The sequence below is a fragment of the Poecilia reticulata genome, chromosome 23, assembly GCF_904066995.2.
Source record: "Poecilia reticulata chromosome 23, P_reticulata-male-v2, whole genome shotgun sequence".
NCBI lineage: Eukaryota > Metazoa > Chordata > Actinopteri > Cyprinodontiformes > Poeciliidae > Poecilia > Poecilia reticulata.
In genome coordinates, this window is record NC_088852.1 from 20,062,545 (window position 1) to 20,086,029 (window position 23,485).

The following is a 23,485-nucleotide window of genomic DNA, read 5'->3' on the forward strand; positions in this document are numbered from 1 at the left end:
ATGTGTTGGTATATAAATATATTCTCTTCATAAGTCTCAGAAACCAGACTCGCCACTAGTGTATACTCAATGCACGTTCCCGTCTGCCGCGCGCCCTCGTCATGACCACGTCGCCATTTTGATTCGAAATTTATGACTTGAGTTTTTCCTGCCTTGCTTGCTAAACTTAGCCGCGCGTTGAATATCTTTATGCGTGAGTCCAAATCATACCTTGTACATATGCAATGATACGTATTACTGTTAATGCAAAGGAGCTATTAATGCGTAGAAGTTGAGGATTTAATTAATTCCAAATCTATATTTGACTAACGTTAGCTAAGTTGATCTAGTTCATGTTAGCTCTGTGCTGTTTCAGACTGAACCATTTTCAAAACAAACCACTTACAGGCTAACGAATGCTAGCCAGTTCTGCTACCTAACAATTAGCTAGATAGCTTGTGACCTAGAACACTGCTTATCGATAAAACCCACTAAAGTTTAAACACAAGTTTAAAGGGACAACACTTTCAGCCAAAGGTAAGTCTGTACATAAACGTCTTCATTTAACGTAGTTAACAAACGAATGCTAGACTGCTACGGTAACGACAAAGTTGAATATAAGTTCGGAAGCTAAGTTTGCTAACTTTGCTCAACAGTCAGTAGCTTACATGCTAATCAGAAGAATGAGGAACTAGTTAAGACGAGCTTGATTATTCGCCTTATTAAGGGCATTAATATTGTTAATAGGCTGATATAATATTGTCCAGTAGGTTAGATTTTCTTGAAAAGTCTTCAGGTGTTGAGATCAATTGTTGATATGTAACATAACATAATAGCTAAGCTTTGTTGGACTAGTAAAGTTGCTGCTGTTGAGTGTGGTAGATTTTCCTATTGCAGTGATTCAGACCATAATGGTTTTACTTTTTTTCTTTGGTGTATAGCCCCTAATGTGAAAACCAATAGGGAGACGTTTGTTTTGTGGTGTTTTTGCACACGGTCCGACTCTGTTGAGGCCAGAACGAACTCAGTTTTTCTTGATCATGTACTGGAATAAAGTAAACATTGGCTTGCTCAAGCGAAAGTTCATCCCGCGGGATTGATTTCGGATTATTGTGTTGAGATTGGGATTCATTGATTTTCATCTGGTGCTGTCTGCTACCGGTGCCTCACTTGGTTTGAAGTAAACAGAAATCTGAGCTCCTACAGCAAGTCAGTTGATGTGCATTTCATGCCAGAGGCTAAGCAACCTGATTTTACATTTAGTTTGACTGAACCTCTGCTCATTTATTGGTTTTATTTAAACCTATAGTTAAAGTGGCACCCTCTCTGGTCACAAAATATCCTGAAAGGTAAATGCAAATTTTTGTCATTCACTGCACAGAAACATTACTGTATGTAATATGTTATGTACCACCAAGTTAGTGCACCAAATTGTACCCCCATTGTCATTCCATGGACCTCCATGTTGATAATCTAAACGTATATATTTTTTTACTTATGTACTACTGGGTATGTCTAACAATAATAATACATGTACTGTGTGTCATTAGTATCTAATTGTGAAGATTAATGTAAATGTTTCCTAATTTTCACATTTATTGTATATTATTTTCTAAAACTGGTAATGGAGTGAAGGTAAGTATTACTCTGTTTTAAATTATTTTGATCCATATCCCTTTTTTGGCCAGCTATTGCATATGGATTTGACAGATTATTACAAGAGGTGCACCAGTTTTTTTATTTCTGTTTGATACCAATTTATGGTTTTTGTGTTTTTCTTTTCTATTTTTATGTCTTACCTGCTAATTTGGGTTTTTGTTTTTTAAGAACTAACAAAAGAAAACGAGCATACTTTAGGAATTTTAATATAATCTATATTTTAATATAGATTTGAATTAGAGGTGTGCCGATCAATCGGCCACGATCATAATGGGCCGATTTCCGTGAAAAAGTATATTCGGTGATCGCCGATCACTGTCTTGTTGCCGATCACACAAACCGATCACCTGCATCTCATTTCGCAGCTTGCCTGTGCAGCTGGTCTCCTCTTTCCTTCAATCTGTGCAAAACGCGCAGCAACAAATCCTAAGCGTTGTGGAACTATAACGCATTGAGTGAAAGGGGAAGTTTGCGTGTTGTGTCAGAAAATTGAAGCACGTGGGGTGAAGCACGTCAAAATGCATCAACAATACGAATCTAATATGACATATAAACAGTGCCATACTTGACGGAGTTTGGCTATATCGAGGCTCACTGCAGTTAAAAAGACATGGAGCGATCAGATAGCAGGTAAAGCAGCGCACAGCTACAAACACTCACCTGGATTAGCATGACTGTCAGAAAGCTAAACAAAAAACCCGCAAAATTATTTAAGTCTTTGAGCTGCAATGTAAGACGCTGGTAGAAATATTACAGGTAGTAATATTTCACAGACGGAGCGTCGCTTATGCTCCACCTGGTAGTGACTCTCACACCGAACCTCTGCTTAAAGCTGCAGCATCTAACTTAAAAAAATAAAGTTTACATACGTATTAAAACTTTCGCTGTCCTCACATGAGACAGATAATCTCTGAAAAAATAATCGATCTCCTCCCTGTTCTGCATAATTACTCCGCTCAGTCAGAAACAGCCAATCAGAACTAGCAGTAATCAGCTAGCCGTCATGCTATCAGGAAGTTTTCATTCAGTAACTCAGGATTGTTTATTGTAATGGATCCTGTATTTGCCTTTGAATGTTAAGTTTTATACTTGAATTTTTTGGCAATGTTGAGAGGTTTTATTTTGACTCTTTGCATTATTTAACCTCTTCAGAGCCTTCATATGTTTTCAGTCTGTTGAAGATAGTATTACCAATAGCAGTACAATTTGCAGAATCCCTGTTTTGTTTAGTTTTCTTCTTGGAAAAAGTTATTAAAAACAAGTTTTTGTCTAAATCAGTGTTTCTCAACCTTTTTCAGCCCACCGCCCCCCTAGCCTTTATCCAGGTCCAGTTGATATATCCTGTTCTGAAACTGAAAACTGCAGAGCTGGGTAGGTTTATTCAGAGTATCTGCCTTCTACTCAAGGCTTGTTAACCCTGCTCTCTGAAATGGGGCCAAGATGTGCACTCTCTCAAACTGAATTGTCTAACCATGTGTATTTGGACTGTATGAAAATTGTCATGATTATATTATTGTAATCAAATTACAGTTATTTAAACTTCAGTGTAAATGAATATATTAGCAGTTGTAATATGTTTCAGATGTTGATCACTCAACATACAGAATGTCTTTTTTATTATGTTTTTTGTACTCATCAGAGGCACAAATAACACTGATGTTCCAACCCACAAATAATGCAACCAAATATGTTACTTAAACACTACTTGTTAAATTAAATCTCATATTAGGAAGATTTGTGTTACTACTGCTATAAATGATTAGGGGAAACTCCCCCCAACCCTTTCCTCATATTATTATTTGGGCAGTTTTTTGAAGTGTAATCAATCCTGGTAATAAGGTAAACAGACAAATCAGGCCACTCTGAAGTCTCCCACACTAAATGTTTACTTACTTCCCAAAAACCCCTCAGCATTATTAATCATTATTAATTATCTTTTAAAAATGTAATCCTAAATTTAAATTGTAGGTATTTATACAAGATAATCATTCAGATCGGAAACAATTTCACTCCTGCTACATAAACAATAGTACATGGAGCAGAAGGAGCAAAACAAACCTGATGTGTCTGAGTGATGCCATAGAATATGGAGAGCCATTTCAGCCAAAATTAAATGAATAAATAAATGGGTGAAATAAATAGAAAGTGAGTAAAATAAATAAAAAAATGAAGAAAATGAGTGAAATAAAAAAATTGCTAAATAAATAATTTAGTTTTTTCACTAACCCAATTTTTCATTTATTTATTTTTCAAAAGATCAATTTTTCATTTAACCATTTTTCATTAATCTATATTTCATTTAACCATTTTTTTAATTTAGCTTTCATTAACCCAATTTTTCATTTATTTATTTTTCATATGATCAATTTCTTTTTTATTTAGCCCTTTATCCATTTACCAATTTTTCATTAATCTACTTTTCATTGAACCACTTTTCAATTTCCCTTTTTCATTAACCCAATTTTTTCATTTATTTTTCAGGTTGTCAATTTCTTTTTCATTTATTTTTCATTTGTCCATTTTTCATTTATCCCTTTATCTATTTACCCATTTTTCATTAATCTATTGTTTAATTTAACCATATTTCAATTTCCTTTTTCCATTAACCCGCTTTTCTATTTCCCAGTTTCATTAATCAATTGCTCAAATATCCCTTTTTATTTACCCATTTTCTTTGATCTATTTTTCATTTAACATTTGTTTGAAACATTTTAATTTTCCAATTTCCCTTAATCATTTAGTATTTCCTTATTTTCTTATTTATCACATTCTATTTCCCCGCAAAATTTAGAAAAAAAATAAATGCAAATGAGGAGAGGCTCGTCATCAGGCTACAACTTCCCCAATTGGTTGGTAAGCGTCACCGTACTTTGCTTCAAGAAAGATGGCGACCTACTAACGGGTTATCAATTAGCTGAAGCTCATTAACGTCATTAGAAAATAGTGTTATTACTCCTGACTTTATTTTTCGTGTGGCCGCTCAGACAGTACGTGTTTCAGCTGGCGGCTCTCATGGACTCAGAGCTTCACCGTCGGGGGTTTTTATAGTTTGGACGAAGCGGCCGTTGAAGTTGGCTTACGATTGAAGGTTCGGGGCACCTTCGTAGCTACCAGCTGTGATCCAACTATAAGGAGCAGACTTTACTGTACATCGCAAGTGAGCTGCAATATCCAGAGGCAGCTCTATGGAGCATCGAGCTGAAAGAATGAGGGGTGGCATGCCTTGGAGATCTTCGTCGGAGGCCATCTTTCAGAAATGCACCGCTGCTGTCCGTCCAGGAGTCCTCCGGTTGCCCAGACGTTACACGGTAAGCTACCGTTGATGTTTGTTTTCCAACTACAGTCATATTTAATCAATAGGGGTGCTCAATTACTATCGCGGAAGGTTTTGAGTTGATCTTGGCAGTAGGTGACAAACTGAACGCCGCCAGGATGTTGAGACCAACACGTCCTCTGATCCAATACATCTTATTAAGGATAAAATCAACAAAACGTGTTCAAATTAATGGCCCAACAAAAGTAATAATCTCAGTAATTATTGTTTAAACAAGGTGTGTGCATTTCTGTGTGTGCATTTCGGTACCATTACAAAAATAAAGAGACTCGTAGATCCTGATGAGCAGAGCAGTAAATATGAAGCCTGAAAACCTGATATCCTAATAAACTGAATCCTTTGTGTTTTTAACTAATCTCTGCTGGGTTTGTGGGGCGCAAGTGGTTGCCACGGCAACAGGTTGATTAAATGACATTAAAAAGTTAGGAGAGGTTGAGAGTCGATCACCATTGTTTTACCTTTGTTTACCTTTGCTGGGATGCATCACAGCTGCTGTAGTCTATGAACGTTCAATAAACGACTAACTTGGACTAACTACCTCGTTCGTCTGCAACTATATTTCATTAAGTAACAAACAAATGACTTCTACCGTGATAATTATGTGAAATTAAATTAATATTTTTTTTAAGTTTTGTGAGCTCTGGCATCTTGCTTTGAGTCTGAGAGGCTTTTCCTGTATCAAACATGCCATTTAGTTAGTGGAAATATTGATGCGTTAAAACTCTCTCCAAAATAACCTGTCAACTTTTAAAGCTCCACCGTTGAAAATGAGAAGCTGACATTCACAAATGACATTGAAATGAATTCTAGTCCAACTTCTGGTTTGTTGCGATTCCTCTGGATCCTGTTGGAGGAAAAATATACCAACTTCACAAGATGTGGCTTTAACCTAACTACTGTCAGTCTGAAGTTTCTCATATTTAGGTCATCAAACCAAAGTTCAGATCTACCATAACTGACTGACACCTGCTGGCCTCAAGTTTGCAATCAAACTTGAGGCCAGCAGGTTATCGCCACCAGGTCAAAAGTACAGCTTTTTGGCACAGCACATTGATTAATGTTTCCCTTATGTATGTCTTCAGATGCAGACCATCCTGCAGGCCTCTGGTCTCAGTGTTTCCCTTCAGACTCCCAGTGGGCTCACAGCTTCAGGATGACCAGAGACCTTCACCTTTCTGGAGCAGGAACACCCAGCCAAATGCAATGGTGACGCATTCATTTTAAAAAATGTGGCTGTTCTTATAGCATTGATATACAAGAACCGTCTGTATTTTACCGTTTTGAATAAACAAAATGTTTGATTATTATGAAATCTGCGTTCCTTCTAATCTGTGAAGTTCTAATTTAATCAAATCTCATGTTTTCACTTCCCTGAGACAATAAAATGGATCGTTTGTTTGTGGCTTAAAATAAACGAAGCGATCTTAATAGAACAAAGCTACAAAAATACAATACAGATTTAAAGTTTTGGACCCGTTTTATTTTTTGGTTTCATTACACTAAAGATTCTTCAACATGAAGCTAAACAGTGAGTGGAGTACCTTGTATGTACGACAACGTAGAAATGAACAAACATGATATATTGGGTTCTTAATAGCAACCCTAACAGTTATTTTACACAGCTTGGTTTATTGAATAAAGATTGTGTTCACTTACGGACGCCTTCAATTGGAAATCTGAAGTGTCAGTGAAATAGTTTAACCAGTCAGTCCACAGGTCGTCTGCCCTGCATGTTTCAGGTGTTTCCTTCTGTCACACCTGTCCTCAATAAATGTCTGATGGATGAGCTAATGCTATCGTTTGTATCAGGTGCTCTGGAACAGACACTTTAAAATGTAAAATGTTAATGTCCTATATAACAAGAGTGATATAGACAAATCTTTTCATCTCATTCTGTTATTTTCACTCTATAGCTGAAGTTCATCATATTTCTGGATGTTCTGTGTTTCAGTTAAATTGAAGTTAGCAGGTTTTTAATCAGGGCCACAACACCCTGTGTGTGTTGGGTTTAAGAAAAGAGGCTGCTCTGTTTGAGCACCAGCATTCATTTTTCCTCAGATATTTGGGTGAACTCTTCTCTGTGCAGGTCGGCCATCTCTCTGCTTCTGCCTGAAGGAGATCCATCAGGAGTTCTGGTGCTGCTCACAGTGCAGGCGGTTCTCCTCACTGTTTGCCGTGTCAGCCGTGGTCCCTCTCAGCCAGAATCTCCACAGTCACTCTGTTTCTTCACCCTTGAATTAACATAATATGTTCTGGGTGTTATTTATGATTCACTTGTTAATTGAAACAATGTTTAATATCAAGATTAATTTAGTCCCTTAACAGTTCCTTCTCCTGTTCCCTCAGAAGGGCAGAGTTTAGGAGTGACTAATTACATTTACTCAAATACAGTTGAGTAACTTTTTGAAACTCAAATTAACTTTTAGGAATACTCTTACTATGCTGAACTTTTTACTTTTACTCAAGTCATTTTATTATGAGGCATCAATATTATTTAAACAAATTTTTCATTTTGTCTTTAAAATACCAAAATTTCCACTGAACTTTATATTTTCAGCCCTCTAATTGTGTAATTTTTTTTAGATATGAAATAATTGATAACTTGATCAGTTACTCAGTACTTGTATACACTTTTTACCAAATGCTTCTTTACTCTTGTTTAATTTCTTATTCAGCTACTTTTTACTTTGAGTAAAAACATGTTGAAGTGCTACAGTTATTCCTGGAGTATAAATTGTGGGTCCTCTGTCCACCTCTAAGGAACAGTAACCAAATGTTGAGGCACATATGTTGACCAAAAACAGGGAATCTAAGGTGGATAGGTTATACATCCACAAAGAACTACTTAAATTAATAGTCATATTTACTTTACCATGCATATACATTTATGCATGTAGGCCACACTTGGCACACTTCAGTGATGTAACCAAGAGAGGCAAAGATTGTAGAATGAGTTCAGCTTTTATCCATTCTCTATTCTGTACCCTCATTAAAGGTCACTGTATTCAGGTTGTTTGTTTACAAAGGTAAAATAACGGCGATCGACTAAACCACTTCTACCTACTGTCGTTTAATGATCAACCATTGCCGTGGCAACCGCCTGCGCCCAACAAACCCAGCAGAGATTAGTTAAAAACACAACGGATTCAGCCCGTTAAGATAGGTTTTCAGGCTTCATATTTATTTCTCGGTTAACAAGCATCTCCTCATGAACACAGAGGTGGCTGATTAGTCAATTTAAACTTCTGCTCCGCTCATCAGGGTCTTTCAGTCCCTTTTTATTTTTGTAATGGTACCAAAATGCACACACCTTGTTTAAACAATAATTACTGAGATTATTTTGTTGCGCCATTAACTTAAACAGGTTTTGTTGATTGTATCCTTAGTAAGATGTATTGGATCAGAGGACGTGCTGGTTTCAACATCCTGGCGGCGTTCAGTTTGTCACCTACTGCAGAGATCAACTCAAAACCTTCCGCGATCGTAATTGAGCACCCCTATTGATTAAATATGACCGTAGTTGGAAAACAAACATCAGCGCTAGCTTACCGTGTAATGTCTGGGCAACCGGAAGTCTCCTGGACGGACAGCAGCGGTGCATGTCTGAAAGATGGCCTCCGATGCAGATCTCCAAGGCCTGCCACTCTCATTCTTTCAGCTCGATGCTCCATAGAGCTGCCTCTGGATATTGCAGTTTACTTACGATGTACGGTAAAGTTGCTCCTTATAGTTGGATCACAGCTGGTAGCTACGAAGGTGCCCCGAACCTTCAATCATAAGCCAACTTCAGCGGCCGCTTCGTCCAAACTATAAAAACCCCCGACGGTGAAGCTCTGAGTCCATGAAAGCCGCGAGCTGAAACACGTACTGTCTGAGCGGCCACACGAAAAATAAAGTCAGGAATAATAACCCTATTTTCTAATGAAGTTAATGAGCTTCAGATAATTGATAACCCGTTAGTAAGTCGCCATCTTTCTTGAAGCATAGTATGGGTGTGACGCTAACCAACCAATTGGGGAAGTTGTAGCCTGATGGCATGCCTCTCCTCATTTGCATTTATTTTTTTCTAAGTTTTTCTGGGGAAATAGAATGTGATAAATAAGAAAATAAGGAAATACAAAATGATTAAGGGAAATTGGAAAATGGGAAAATAATTTTTTTTTCAAACTGTTAAATGAAAAATAGATCAAAGAAAATGGGCAAATAAAAAAGGGATATATGAGAAATTGATTCATGAAACTGGGAAATAGAAAATTGTGTTAATGGAAAAAGGAAATTGAAAAATGGTTAAATTAAAAAATAGATTAATGAAAAATGGGTAAATTGATGAAGGGATAAATGAAAAATGGACAAATGAAAAATAGTAAATGAAAAAGAGAAATTGATCATCTGAAAAATAAATGAAAAAATTGGTTTAATGAAAAAGGGAAATTGAAAAGTGGTTAAATGAAAAATAGATTAATGAAATATGGATAAAGGGATAAATAAAAAATAGATAAATGGAAAAGAAATTGAGAAATTGATATGAAAAATAAATGAAAAATTGGGTTAATGAAAAAGCTAAGTCATTTATTTAACAAATGTTTTATTTATTTCACTCATTTTCTTCATTTTTTGATTTATTTTACTAATTTTTTTATTTATTTCACCCATTTATTTATTTAATTTTGGCTGAAATGGCTCTCCATAACAGAACAGATGGGTTGCTGTAAAGCTGTTCCCACCTTCTCTCTGCTTTGGTAGCTCTTGGACACATTTTAATCTTTTACAATGCCATGTGAATGTACCACAACATTTTCTTTAAGCTGTGCACTGGAGTTTGACTCAACCATTAAGTGCCCTTCATCTCGAATTTTGGTTTCTTCTCTACATTGTCATTTTGTGCCATCCTGCTTCTATTTTTAAATTGTGAACAAATTAATTCTTGCCCTTTGACTTAAAAAATGTCAGTTAATTTCTCTTGGTAATTAAGTATTTGAATTTCTAAAAATGTCTGGAATGAAACAACCAAGTCTAGAAAAGTAGAATAAGTGGGGTACTGATTTATTTCTCTCTAGAGTGCATGGTCAGGTGTATGATAAGGTACCCAAATCCCGTGAACACACTTTAAGTGAAAGAGCTTATAGGCTAGCAACTTCATAATGCATAGCAACTGATATATGGTAGCTTCTCAAATGTTGCATCCATGCAGGCTGTTGCAATTACAGTAATATGTAGTGTGAATTAGCGCTATTTTAAATAACTACAAAAATCTATTAGTAAATCAGTCTGAAGTTAATGCCAACATGAACAATTCCCTCCCAACCAGATGATGAAAATACGCCTAAATCATATTTTCTTTTATTTTTTTGTGACATTTTACAAGTTTGCTTAAATTTACATGACAGCTGAATGGAACATAGCTATAGTTAAGAACATGCCACCCAAACTCTGAAAAATAAGCCATAGGAATTTCTTGAATCAAAATGTAAAGGTATGAATATCTTCCTTTATTTTTACATGTCTAACTTCCAAATATGGTTGCAGAGGAAATATGTAACCAGCAGTGTTACCTTTTTAGTTAGCTTAATTATGCTAACTGACAAAACTCTTGGAAGAAAGTTTGAAATTTAAGAAGAGTTTTCAAATGTAAATGGAAGTTTCCCTTTATGTTAATGCTTTTTACTTTGCTACGTAATGTTTTCTTTGGCTCTAAATATTCACATACGTATGGGCCTTTTAGGTGACACCTGTCCTCTTTATATGCTATTATAGAAGCAGCCTCTGATGACTTCTGTTTTGGATGTAAAGTCAAGCGTTTGCTTTTGTGCAGAGTCCACAGGGCGTTCTCAGTGGGTTTTTATTGCTCTTGTCTATTCTGTAAATGTATGCCAGATGGACGCTGCTAGCCCTGCTGTTGCCGTGTGTGCAGAACTACACACACGGCAACAACATCCTCCTCATAGAGAAGCAAAAGTCAAAGAAAAAGGAGGAAGCACTTTGATTTCTTCCTTTGGTTTTACTTCCATGATTAACAGTTGAGCCTTTTGCTCAGAGAAACAGTTGAGCAAGTTTCCAAAAATCTGTTTATTGTATTTTATATTTCAAAAGAGACACAGACAAGTAACTCACAAAACACCAAGCAAAACCAAAAGAAAATACATGAACAACTTAAACCTTCAGGGTGACAAACATAAGTTGATTGCAGTGAGACAGAGTACTTTGAGTTTATCTCAGGGATGTATGTTGAGACTTAGTCCAAGAGATTTGTTTTGTACATTTTTCGAGCAAGTGAGTACTTTTGGAATTAACATGAAGATAACAGATAAAGGTGAGTTTTTCCAAGGCAAGAGAGCTTGTTAATGTAGACATCCAAGTATTTAGCAGGGGTTCGGTTATAGATTTCCAGGACCTGGCTATACTATATTTGGCCTGCACCAAACAGTAAATTATGGCCTTTTGGTCAACCTTGCTTATTCGAGTTTGAGTGGGGAAAAATTCCTAAGATGCACAATTTAGGGCAGAGATTAAGTTTAGTACCGATGATAAGTGAAATTTTATCCAAGCAAGTTGAGTTGCTTTGTTGTGCTGCTTGTGTTTGAATGAGTTTCTACAATACCTATATGAAAGAGTGAAAGTTTTTTTTCATGAAACCGTTCATATTTTTATTCTTTATTTAGGATACCGTTTGTTTCTGTTATCCAAATTAGAACCTTTGTTGAGATCACAGAATGGATGAATGGAACTGATTCAACAGTTATTCCTGTAGTGATAGATATCTACATAGTTTTAATGAAGATTAAAACAAACAGTCAGACTTCCTGATGGATAAGTGGGACTAAATGCTGTGTCTTAATCATTAGAATGTTAACATTAAGTTGCTGTTCTTCTACAGCAGTGTTTCTCATGTTTTTTCAGGCTGAGGACCACTTAACCCATTTAGCAAACAGTCATGGACCACTTAACCTTAAATTGCCCCTGCGATAACACATCTTGCAACCCGGAAATGAAAATATTAGTATCTTGACTCACGTATTGTTGCTTTCTTTGTTCATCCTAATGAGAAGAGTGGTGCTGTTTGGTAAATTTGACTGGCCATGACAAAGCCATGAACATGTCTACTCGGGGATTTTGATTTATTTACAGATTCTGAAAGTGTGGGGTGTAAGCTTTCCAATGATGTCAACACATGGCAATACAAAAAGACGTTGCCCTTTACTGCCAAGTGTTACATTAATAACATTTAGGGCTATTTGTGATTTAGAAGCACAATTAAAGAAAAATAGGCTTGTGTTACAGAAAGAAAAAATCCTTTTCTGCATCATTAAATATAAAAATAATTTACCCTTTTCTATCCACTGTATTTCTTTATTGTATTTCTATAATATTTTTTAATTAAATAAAAACAACAATAGCTGTTAACCTAAAAGCAGAGAATCATGCTTTTAGGTTTCAAGGACGTCACAAAAAACAAACAGTTCTGACTAACTGGAGTGATTCCTACTGCTAACCATTCAAAGGAATCCAATTGATGGTGAACAACACATCAACACTCAGCAGCTATGACTTAGCTTACTCTGATATTATAAGTAGTCAACTGTTGCAACTTTTCTTTTGAGTAACCAGGTTTTAAGCCAGTTTTCCATAATTATTTTTAACACAATCCTTTGGTAAGCTAGCTGTAGCGTCGCACTTTGAGCTCACCTCTCAGCAAATAAAAGGTTGTTTACATGCACTCGCGGACCAGTGGCCCGCAGACCACCAGTGGTCCGGGTACCATAGTTTGAGAAAGACTGCTCTACAGGAACCAGGGTAATTCTCTGAGTACACCTTCCCCCACCCTTGGAGGTCTCTTGGAGGCATGGCCTAAAATGTACAGGAAGGCGACCATTTTGGGTTGCTTTCCTGCAATCTATTGGTTTATCAGCCCAGGTCTTTTGTTCAGCATTCAACCTCCCAGTATCCAACTCCTTGCTGGTTCCTCCCTTCTCCATTGCTTCCTATACCTCGTATCTCCTTATGTTATCAAGTTATTTTTTGTTTGGATTATGTTTGTTTTCTGCTCTAGCTCGGTGTGAATTTTTTTGTAAGTTTTTTTTTTTGTTCATCATTTTCTTTAAATACCTTTTCATCATCTATTCCACCTCACCACTGTTATGCATTTTTTATCCACAATCAACCAACATGACAGTATAATTTTTTTGAAAAATTAAAAAATTTCAGTTTGGTCTACCTTAAAACGTGTAGAAAACAATGTGATGGTGGTCCCTTTAATAAAATTAATCCACGAGAAAGGGAAGGAATTACAAGATTATTCCCATTTGTGCCATATGTCTCTTGGCATCATTATTATATTTTTACTAAACCCCCAAAAATATTAATCGGTTTCAGATGACGTAGCACCAACGTCATCTGAAACGTCTGAAACGCCATTTGTTTCTGTTGATCCAGCATCAAAATGCCTAAAGTCTGTGTCCTGTACGGTTGTTCCAATCATTCTAATAGAAAGCTAATTATTATTTTCGTGTTTCAACAGTAGTTGGTCACAAAGGAGTTCATTTTAATAAACTTACCAAACAAAAGAGGAAAAAGTGGTCAACAATCTATAGCTAAAAACAGGCGGTGTGAAAACTAATAATGCCAGAGTTCGCAGCACCCACTTTCTAACAGACAATCGCATCTTTAAATTGTATTTTCATGTATTTTATTGGACAGTTACTTAGAAAGACAAGGTAAAATATACTATTTTTACACCCTAGCTGGGTAGTCCTCAGACCAGTGTTGTAGTACTCGATCGGTCTTGATCTCGAGACCATTTTTTGATGGTCTCGTCTCGGTCTCGACCGCATTTGGTCTCGGTCTTGTCTCGGTCTCGGGCGCTGAGGACTCGGAATTTTATTTCAAGACCACAACTGTGAAAATATCACTAAACGTACAGCATACTGTCCAGTTTATTTATTAACATTATTGTTTTCAGTGGATGCAAAACGCACCCATTAAAATCCAAGCAATTACGTGTTTCTGTTACTCCTCCCTCCCCTTCTCCAACTTTCACTCGCACGCGGCGCTCCAAGACATGCGCAGTGGTTTTCTCTGAGCGGCAGAAGATGTCTGTCGTCAGTAATGGAATAGCGCTGCATAAATCATAAGAAATCCGATGGCTACAGCTAACTCAGCAGCGATTCGCTTTCACAGATGGTGGGGACTATGTCTAACGCTTTTTGTCACTTAGAAAAGAAGCTCAAAGAAAGGTAAGCTCCGTTGACGTGATGTTAGCAAAGCTAGCTGTATAGAGACACATAAGCATTAGTGATGGGAACTCATTGCACTTAATTATTGTGCGGAGGTGTTGACTGACTTGTCGCGTATATGGGACAACGCACGCAGTGTCAAAGTCTGCAATATAGTGATATGACATTCAGTAACAGTCCGATTCTTCTGAACAGCTCTTAGAAAATAGGACTGGAGTGTCACTGAGAGCTGTTCTTTGTTCTTGTAATACTCTGCGTACACTGCAGTAGCTATCATTATTTTATTTAATCATGTACATTGATATTTTTTTAATTAACAAATAAATAAAACACAAGAACGAAAGAGGACACAGAGCATGCACATTGCTCTATGATTGTTTTCGTTCAAGTTGGCAGCTGTAATGTGTGCCATGGTGTCAGACTACCTGGCTTCATGTAGCGGGAGAAAGGGTGAAAACAGTTACGGTGAGCGCCTAGTGCACAGGTGTCAAACTCCAGTCCTGGAGGGCCGCTGCCCTGCAACTTTTAGATCTGCCTCTGCTGCACCACACCTGAATAGAATAATTAGGTCATTAGCAAGGCTCTGGAAAACGTATCTACACAAGAAAGAGGTAATTAAGCCATTTCATTCCAGTGTTTTGTACCTGTGGCACATATAAAAACTGCAGGACAGCGGCCCTTGAGGACTGGCTTAGTGCTTGGTTACTTCTTTGTTGCTCCTTGGTCAGTGTTCATAGTTATTTACTGTCTGGGCATTGCCTCAATTGCTATGTTTAATGGTGCAGACAGTGATGGTTTCTGACATGAGCAATATGGGCAAACACCCAGGGCATTATCTTTTTAGGGATGGCACGAGACCACCGCGGATTGTAGCACAAAGATGGAAGCACTTCATTTTAATATTGGTAAAATTGATTAAGTATTTAATATCTAGGTGTTTTTATGGGAATATGGATCTTTCAGATCAATTTGAGAAGCAATTTTGATCATATTTCACCATTTTATCATGTCCTGTAGCTGGTCTTGGTCTTGACTCAGTCTCAACTTCCCTCGGTCTTGGTCTTGTCTTGGTTTTGATACGCTCTGGACTTGGTCCTGTCTTGGTCTCGGGTTAGGTGGTCTTGACCACAACACTGCCTCAGACTACTAATGTTAGCTGCTAATGTCGTTAGCAGCTAATTCAGTGCTGAGTCACAGACAGAAAATGTTTATTCAATGGGACTTTCATGTAAAAAAAAAAAAAAAAAAAGCTAAATTAATTAAATATATCCTACCCAGTCATGCAGTCACAGTGAGCTGTTACTATTCCTCAACATGGTTTGTGTCTGGCCATGAATTATATTTGTGGCCAGACACAAACACAGGGTTTCTGTAGATCGCTGTGAATGGTTGACCTACATTGGATCTGAATCTAGCGTCCTACAAGGACTCAACATTAATGTATAACTCCAGCATGAATTTGGGTTTTACAGAAGCTAAATAAATTATTTACCATGAGATCTAAGCTCATAGAAATAACATGGGTTAGTTTGTTGTTAGTGATAGCATTGTTGTCATCAGGGGCACCGCCAGGAATTGTGGGCCCCTGACAAAATATTGGTCTGGGCCCCCCTGTGCAACTGCTGTTAAAGTTTTTTGAGTCTATTTGACCCATAAAAAGCGTCACAATTTTAAAGGCTTGCAAATGCCTTGCTTTCTTTGGTTCAACACTGATATTTGCACAATATTTACTGCTCATAAATTTAACATCCAACAGTCCACATCCAGTGTGCAAGTAGGTTGCTTAAATATTTTCTATTAGTTTTAGATTACTGAAATGTCTCCCCATGAGCAACAGTCAAAAGCAACTTGCAAAATACACATAAAGCAATCCAGACTTCTCAGCATAGTATAGTAACTGCCACAATTGTTCTTGTTTCCTACTGTCTGCTGCTAACAGCGTCACTCTCAAGCGCTACAAGCAGGAACGAACCATTTAGATAGGGGAGTGTTCAGGGCAAATATGGATGTGTTTTTTGGTCTGGGAGTGGGAACATTAAATTTTTACTGCTAAAAACAATCTTTGAAAATTAGAGATGTGCCGATCAGGTTTTTTCTTGCCGATACTGCTACCAATCACCCCATGAGGGCCGATCACCGATACCGATCACATAATTATTATTATTTTATCATAAACACTACCGGTTACATAATGGGGGGAAAAGGAACCATGAATTCACCTTTATTTAGACAAAAACTTGTTTTTAATAACTTTTTCCAAGAAGTAAACTAAACAAAACAGGCATTCTGCAAATCGTACTGTTATCGGTAATACTATCTTTAACAGATTGATAACATATGAAGGCTCTGAAGAGGCTAAATAATGCAAAGAGCCAAAATAAAACCTCAACATTGCCAAAAAAATTCAAGTATAAAACTTAACATTCAAAAGGCAAATACAGGTTCCATTACAATAAACAATCCAGAGTTACTGAATGAAAACTTCCTGATAGCATGGCGGCTAGCTGATTACTGCTAGCTCTGAGTGGCTGTTTCTGACTGAGTGGAGTAATTATGCAGAACAAGGAGGAGATCGATTATTTTTTTAGAGATTATCTGTCTCATGTTAGGACAGTGAAAGTTTTAATACGTATGTGTAACCCAGGCTTTCCCTCTTTGGATCTGCCGCTGGTGGAAGACACCCTATGAACTCTGCGTTGTTTTATTTGTGAGTGAAGATGGGATGTGATCCGTGCAGAAAAGAGGAATCGGACACAGCGATCTTAGTTGTGGGGAGACCTTGGCGCGTTTATTTCGTCCACCTTACAGGCAGTAAACACACTGTCAGCATTCAACCGCTTTTTTTCACAAAACAATCAAGCATCACAAAACAATCAAACATCACCAGAAAGAAAATGTAATGTATGCCTAACTGGCAATCTGAACAAATAGAAATACATAATGTTCATTTTTTACACCGGGCTAGCGGAGCTACTGCTTACCTTACAGGCAGTAAATACACTGTAAGGAATACAGCAGTTTGTGCACAAAAATCCCCTGCACTACGGTGTCCCCGGCAGGACAAACATGCCAGGATTGCGGTGGTCCCAACAGCACCCTCTTTTGGGACACTTGTGCACTGCTTTACATCTACCCCTTCTTTATTTGATGGCGTCTCTGCCATAAAACTAAACAGAACATTAAAAAAAAGTTAACTTAACAGTCTTAACATCAAAAATAAAGTGTATTGCTCAGATTTATCTTGTACGATATGTATGTTTGTGTGTCAAGTGTTTTATGTGTGTCTGTCTCTCTTTGCCTTCTCCCTCTGCCACAGTTTCCATCCTCTTTCTATCTTCTGCCGCTCCTCTTCTGTTTTTGTGACATGTGCTTCATACGACAGCTTTTTGGGAGGATGTCTGGTCCTGGGTGGGTTTTTTCTTGGAATCAAACTGCTCTGCAGTGAATCTGGAATTCCATGAGGCACATTTTCTCCTGCTTTATCCCCTTCCTCTTGGCTGGCTTGTTTGTCTTTCTGGTTAGTTTCTCCAAGCTGCAGAGAGGGTTTAGTTTCCTCCATGCTGACTGCATCTGCATTTTTTTGCAGATCTGCCTCTGAACTTGTCTCATTCAGATCCAAATCTGATTCCTCCTCCTCGGCTGTACGTTTGCTCACCTCCTCTACCGGGATAAAAATGCACTGGGTGAGAAGATTTCTGTGAACCACCCTTTCTGGGCCACTGTCCTCCGGTTGTACCACGTACACTGGTCCGGCTGTTTCTTCACCACAATATAAGGACATGGCTCCCACTTGTCTCCGTCTCCGAGTTTCTGCCATCTTTCCACATGACATATTTTGACCAGCACCCGGTCCCCTGGGCTGAATACTTGATCTTTGATCATAGTATTTATTTTGTTGTTCCTTGGCAATCCTAGAACTGTGATTAGCCTGTGCATAAGCCTCCAGCAGGCAGTCATGGAGTGTTTGCACATAGTCACTGTAGCTCGCTTGGCCATTAGAGTTTGAGGTCCCAAACACCAGATCCACTGGAAGTCTGGGATGTCTTCCAAACATTAAATAGTATGTTGAGTCATGTCATGTCATGTCTCAAAGTCATGTCTCGTGCAGTTGTAAGCATGGGTCATGGCATCCACATATTCATGCCACCTGAGCTTTAGGTGGGGCGGCAGAGTTCCCAGCATATTCATTAGGGTCCGGTTGAACCTTTCAGTGGTCCCATTGCCCTGTGGGTGATATGGAGTGGTGTGAGTCTTAGTGATGCCAGTGATCTTGCATAGTTCTTTTACAATTGCACTCTCAAAATTGCGTCCTTGGTCGGCATGGAGCTTTGCTGGAAAACCAAACCGGCAGAAGAAGTTCTTCCACAGAACCTTGGCTACAGAGCGTGCTTTTTGGTCTTTGGTGGGGTAGGCTTGAGCATAACGAGAAAAGTGATCCGTTACAACAAATACGTTTTCAATGCCCCCCTTTGACTTTTCCAGGCAGAGAAAGTCTACACACACAAGCTCCATGGGGGCATTGCTGTGGATGCTGACTAGAGGAGCTCCAATAGTGCCTGTAGGGGTCTTCCTAAGACAACATCTTTCACACTGCTCACACCACGATTTGACATCCAGGGACGTATTCGGCCAGTAGAATCGCTCTCTTATCAGCTGTAGAGTTCTCTCAAAGCCTAAATTACCCGAGTCATCATGCAGAGCAGTTTTAGCCACCACCCGCAGCTTCTCTGGCAAGATGAGCTGCTCAATGCATCCTCTTTGTCCATATGTGATGCATCTGTATAGGATGCCATCTCTGACCACCAACCTCCTCCACTCTTTTATGAGAAGGCTCCCATGTCTTCCCAGGCCGATCCTCACGCTTCGAGGTGGTTTTTTGTTATCATTTTTGAAATACAGAACTTGGGCAATAATGGAATCATCTTTCTGTTCTGCACGGATTTATTGAACCGTCATTGCTGGAAGTGCATCCGTTCCCACATCCAAATACAGCTGATTCACTGTTGGGAAAACACAGCTATCTGGGATCTTTGAACCAGCAGTGTTGTCGACTGTATGCCGGGGCTCTGGAGGCTTTGATTCACTTATCCTGACATGCTGAGGGCATGACTGTAAGATCTGTGTGACTTCTTGGTTGGACATGCGTGAAAGAGCATCAGCATTTGCATTGTTCTGTCCCCTTCTGTACTGAATGTCAAACTCAAACGATGACAACTGGGACACCCATGTCTGCCCCGTGGCGTCAAGCTTGGCTGTTGTCATAACATATTTGAGGGGGTTATTATCAGTCAAGACAGAGAAACAACGTCCATAAAGATGGTCATAGAACTTGTCTGTGACAGCCCATTTTAGGGCCAGAAATTCCAGCTTGTGTGCTGGATATCTGGTTTCAGGTGGGCTTAAGCCTCTGCTGGCATAAGCTATGACCCTCTCGACCCCATTCTGAACTTGAGCCAACACAGCACCCAGTCCCTCCCCAGAAGCATCAGTCTGCAGCACGAAAGGTAGGTTGTAGTCTGGATAGCCTAGTATTGGCGCTGTCACCAGTCTACCCTTTAAACGCTGAAACGCCTGTTCGCACTCATCAGTCCACAGATAGGGTCGCTCAGAATCAGTGTGTTATGTGTTTTTCTCTTTTTCTTTCTGGGGTCGCCAGAGGTGAGACGGTACAAGGGAGCAGCCAGCGTGGAGTAACCTTTCACATAGCGTCTGTAGTACCCTGCAAATCCCAAAAACTGCAGGACCTCTTTACGATTAGTGGGCGTTTTCCAGTTCTTTACCTTGCTGATCTTCTCTGGATCTGTCTTGATTCCCTCCGCAGACACTATGTGGCCCAGATACTGCACCTCCTTCTTCACCAACTGACACTTTGACGGTTTTAACTTCAACCCATGTTCTTTCAGTTGATCAAAAACCAGCTGGAGGCGTTCCAGATGCTCCTCAAATGTTTTGGAAAATATTATGAGGTCATCAAGATAAATGAGCAGGTGAGTGAAATTCAGATCCCCAAAACAGCATGTCATGAACCTCTGAAACGTCGACGGGGCATTCTGGAGCCCGAATGGCATTCTGTTGACCTCAAAAAGCCCCATGGGTGTGCTGAATGCAGTTTTGTGTTTATCATGTTCTGCCACTTCAACTTGCCAGTAGCCTGATGTGAGATCCAGTGTGGAGAAGTATCTAGCTTGCCCCAGTGCCTCCAATGCTTCCTCAATTCGAGGCAGAGGAAATGCATCACGTGTGCTGCAGGAATTCAGTTTTCTGTAATCAATACAAAGCCTTAATGACCCATCTTTCTTAGTAACAATCACCACTGGCGATGCATATGGGCTTTTACTCGGCCGGATAACTCCTGCAGCTTCCATCTCTGTCAGAAGGTTCCTCACCTCTTGCCACTGAGAAGGGTGGATCTTATGATATGGAAGTCGAAATGGCTTTGGGTCTACCAGAGGGATCTCATGCCGCACAGTCTTTGTATGGTCGTAATCCATAGAATTCTGGGAGAAGACATCCCCATTTTTCTCCACCAGTTTCCTGAGGAGAGCACGCTGGTCTTCATTTTCCACTGCTGCTCCAACTAAGTCCACTTCAAAACTTGCCACCACTTGACCCAGGCTCAGACAGAGCTCCTTTTCCATTTCGCCTTGATGTTTGTCTCCATTTGTGCCAGAGGATTCAACCACTTTGTCCACCAAGAAGGCTGTGGCAAGCTGAGTGTTGGGCTTAATAGTGATGTTTTTCTGGGACACATTCATGACTCTGACTGGAGCATATCCCCTCTTTACATCTGTGAGAACTTTAGCCACCAGTAGGTCTTGGGGGAGCTGGAGTGGAGAAGGGCTTTCAATCAGTGCAGTATAAATTTTTTTCTGAGGACCTGCCTTAATCCTACATTTCACATCCACTTCTTTACCACTAGGGATGCAGATAGCCCGACCAGTGAAGACAGCAGGGCCAACCATGCCGTGCATCTGATCTTCTGTGTTTTCCACCTCCATCACACCAGAATGCCATTCTGGATGACTCTCTTTTATTTTGTGGAGGAATTCGACATCATAAACTGCTTGTAGGTGACTTTTAGATGCATGATAACATTGGTTCCTATGAGCAGAGGCACTGTGGAGCGATATTCAGAATCAGGGACAACAAATGTGGGGACAGTCATACAGTCCTCACCAAAGACCTTAAGTTTGATCTGCAGGACACCATAATAAGGCACATTTTGAGCTGCAGCGCCTTCTATAGTTATTTTGGATGACTGCAGATTCTGTTTTTGAAGGTCTGGGTGGTTGTGCCAGAAGCTATGGGTGATGCTTGTGATTTGAGATCTAGAGTCAATAAGAGCCCTGCATTTAATGCCATTTATCTCTACTTCTCCCTCATTTCTTGGGCCCACCGGAGGAGTGCCCTCTGCTCTATTAGCATTGCCTTTATCATCTGGGGATGGGGCTTTCCGCTTGCCCATGGTTGCCCCTGCTACCATGGGCTTTAGGCTTTTAAACCCTGAGCTGGGGGCATGTTGATTTCCTCTGCCAAGGTTGACAACTAAGCGGGGCGAGTCCTGGTGGAGGTGGAATCAGGAAGTACTGCTCGACAGAATCTAGCTATATGCCCTCGGTTTCCACAGCGATGACATGTAACACTTGAATTGTGGCTTGTGGAATTTGCTGATGAGGGAAATGTGTTTGAGGGTAACTGGGAGGATTTTATACTCTATTCCAGTTTGGACAGCTTGGCCATTTGCTCTTCTTGGTTAAGAGCTAATTTTCTGACAATCTCAGTCAGTTCAGAGAGCTCGGAAGTGCACTGCTTTCCTTCCACCTTGACCGCTGAGCTTTCTGAGGTCATCTGCACCTGAGTAAATGTCTTCTTTATTTTATTTTGTGGCTGGAACTTCTTTGTTTCTCTAGCCATATTTCGTAACTCAGACTGCAGTTCTCTAAAACTCAGTAACATGGGCTTCATGGGAGCTATTCGTGCAAACACCTGTTCATCTATCAGCCCTCTTAAAAACTGACGAGTCAGTTTACTATCTCGATCTGGAAAGGGCCTACCACCCCTCTGGTGTTCTTCCACAGCCCGCAAGATTGCCTCCAGCGCTATGGCATATGAGCAGGCGGACTCGCATGACCTGTGGCTCCGCTCATAAAAGTCAGCTAAAGGATCTAACTAGCCGTGAGTATCACTGTACTCTGCTCTCAGTTCGGTAAATGCCTTCTCAGGGGTCTGTTCACTGGGTTGCAGGTTGAGAACCAGCTTCCTGGCCTCTCCATTGAGGTGTCGAACCACTGTGGAGAAGCGAAGACGTACAGGGAGGTCAATGGCATCCAACAGGTATTGCATATCACGGATCCAGTCTTCCACCAGCATTTTACTGTCTGCATTACCAGTAAAGACTTGCACATTCTTTACTTGGTGAGTCTGCAGGAAACCACCATATATTGCTTGGGGGAGGCGTGGATTGATGGTAGTCCTCCCAGAGTCATTTAACTGAGGGTCAGGATGGTATGCATACGAGGCGATGGCAGCAGGTGGGGGTAGAGGGATGTATGAGGCAGCACCTGAGCGGTCATATGTGTTAAACCCCAATGCATGCGGCTGCATGTGCGGTGGTACACCGGCCTGCTCGGGACCAATGTAGTTGGAGGCTCCATATGAGGCAAACTGGGAACTAATTAGAGCTGAATTGGGGGCCCCGGTGTTTGCAGCGACTATATTTTGTGTTTGTGGTTCCCCCTGGGTGCAACCCTGATAACTAGGTGCAACAGATTGAGAGGGCTGGAATGTGGGTCTGGGCTGTGAGCCTGCTATGGACTGTGCAGCAGGAACAGGATTACTGACATTCGCAGCTGCTGGGGCCCTGAAATTTGGTACAGGGGTCTGGGTAATTGGGTAATGGTTGCCTGTTACTGGGGAGAGCAGAGTAGCTGCACAGCTGGCCATTGGAGGTATTTGAAAGCCTACCTGGATAGGCTGGGGGTGTGGGGTGGAATGTAGGTGGTCTGGATAGGTGTGGGTGCTACGTCCCAAAAGCTGCCCTTCCGCTTGAGGTGATGCGCTGGGCTGCTGCACTAACTGAGATGCATTTTGCGATGCATTGGGATAGTTTTGATGACCAAGGTGGGCTGGTGCGGTAGGGAGAGGAGGAACAGACGATTGCAGGGAGACAGGGTTTTGGTCACTATAAAAGGATAAATGAGGAGGAGGAGGAGGAGTAAGCAGCTCTTCACGTGCCCATGGCTGCAGTTGTGTGTGACCTTGAATGGCACTGAGATTATTTTGC

At 40.0% G+C, this 23,485-nt stretch overlaps 1 protein-coding gene across 1 annotated transcript in view; it reads left to right on the top strand.

Annotated features, from left to right (window-relative positions):
* Nucleotides 1–99: 99 nt before the first annotated feature.
* The window catches only part of ppp6r2a (protein phosphatase 6, regulatory subunit 2a), a 61,951-nt gene continuing 38,565 nt past the window's right edge, over nt 100–23,485 (top strand). Inside the window, exon 1 of the mRNA XM_008401192.3 lies at nt 100–516. The gene's annotated coding sequence lies outside the window, so the exon portion shown is untranslated. The remainder of the gene's footprint in view (nt 517–23,485) is intronic.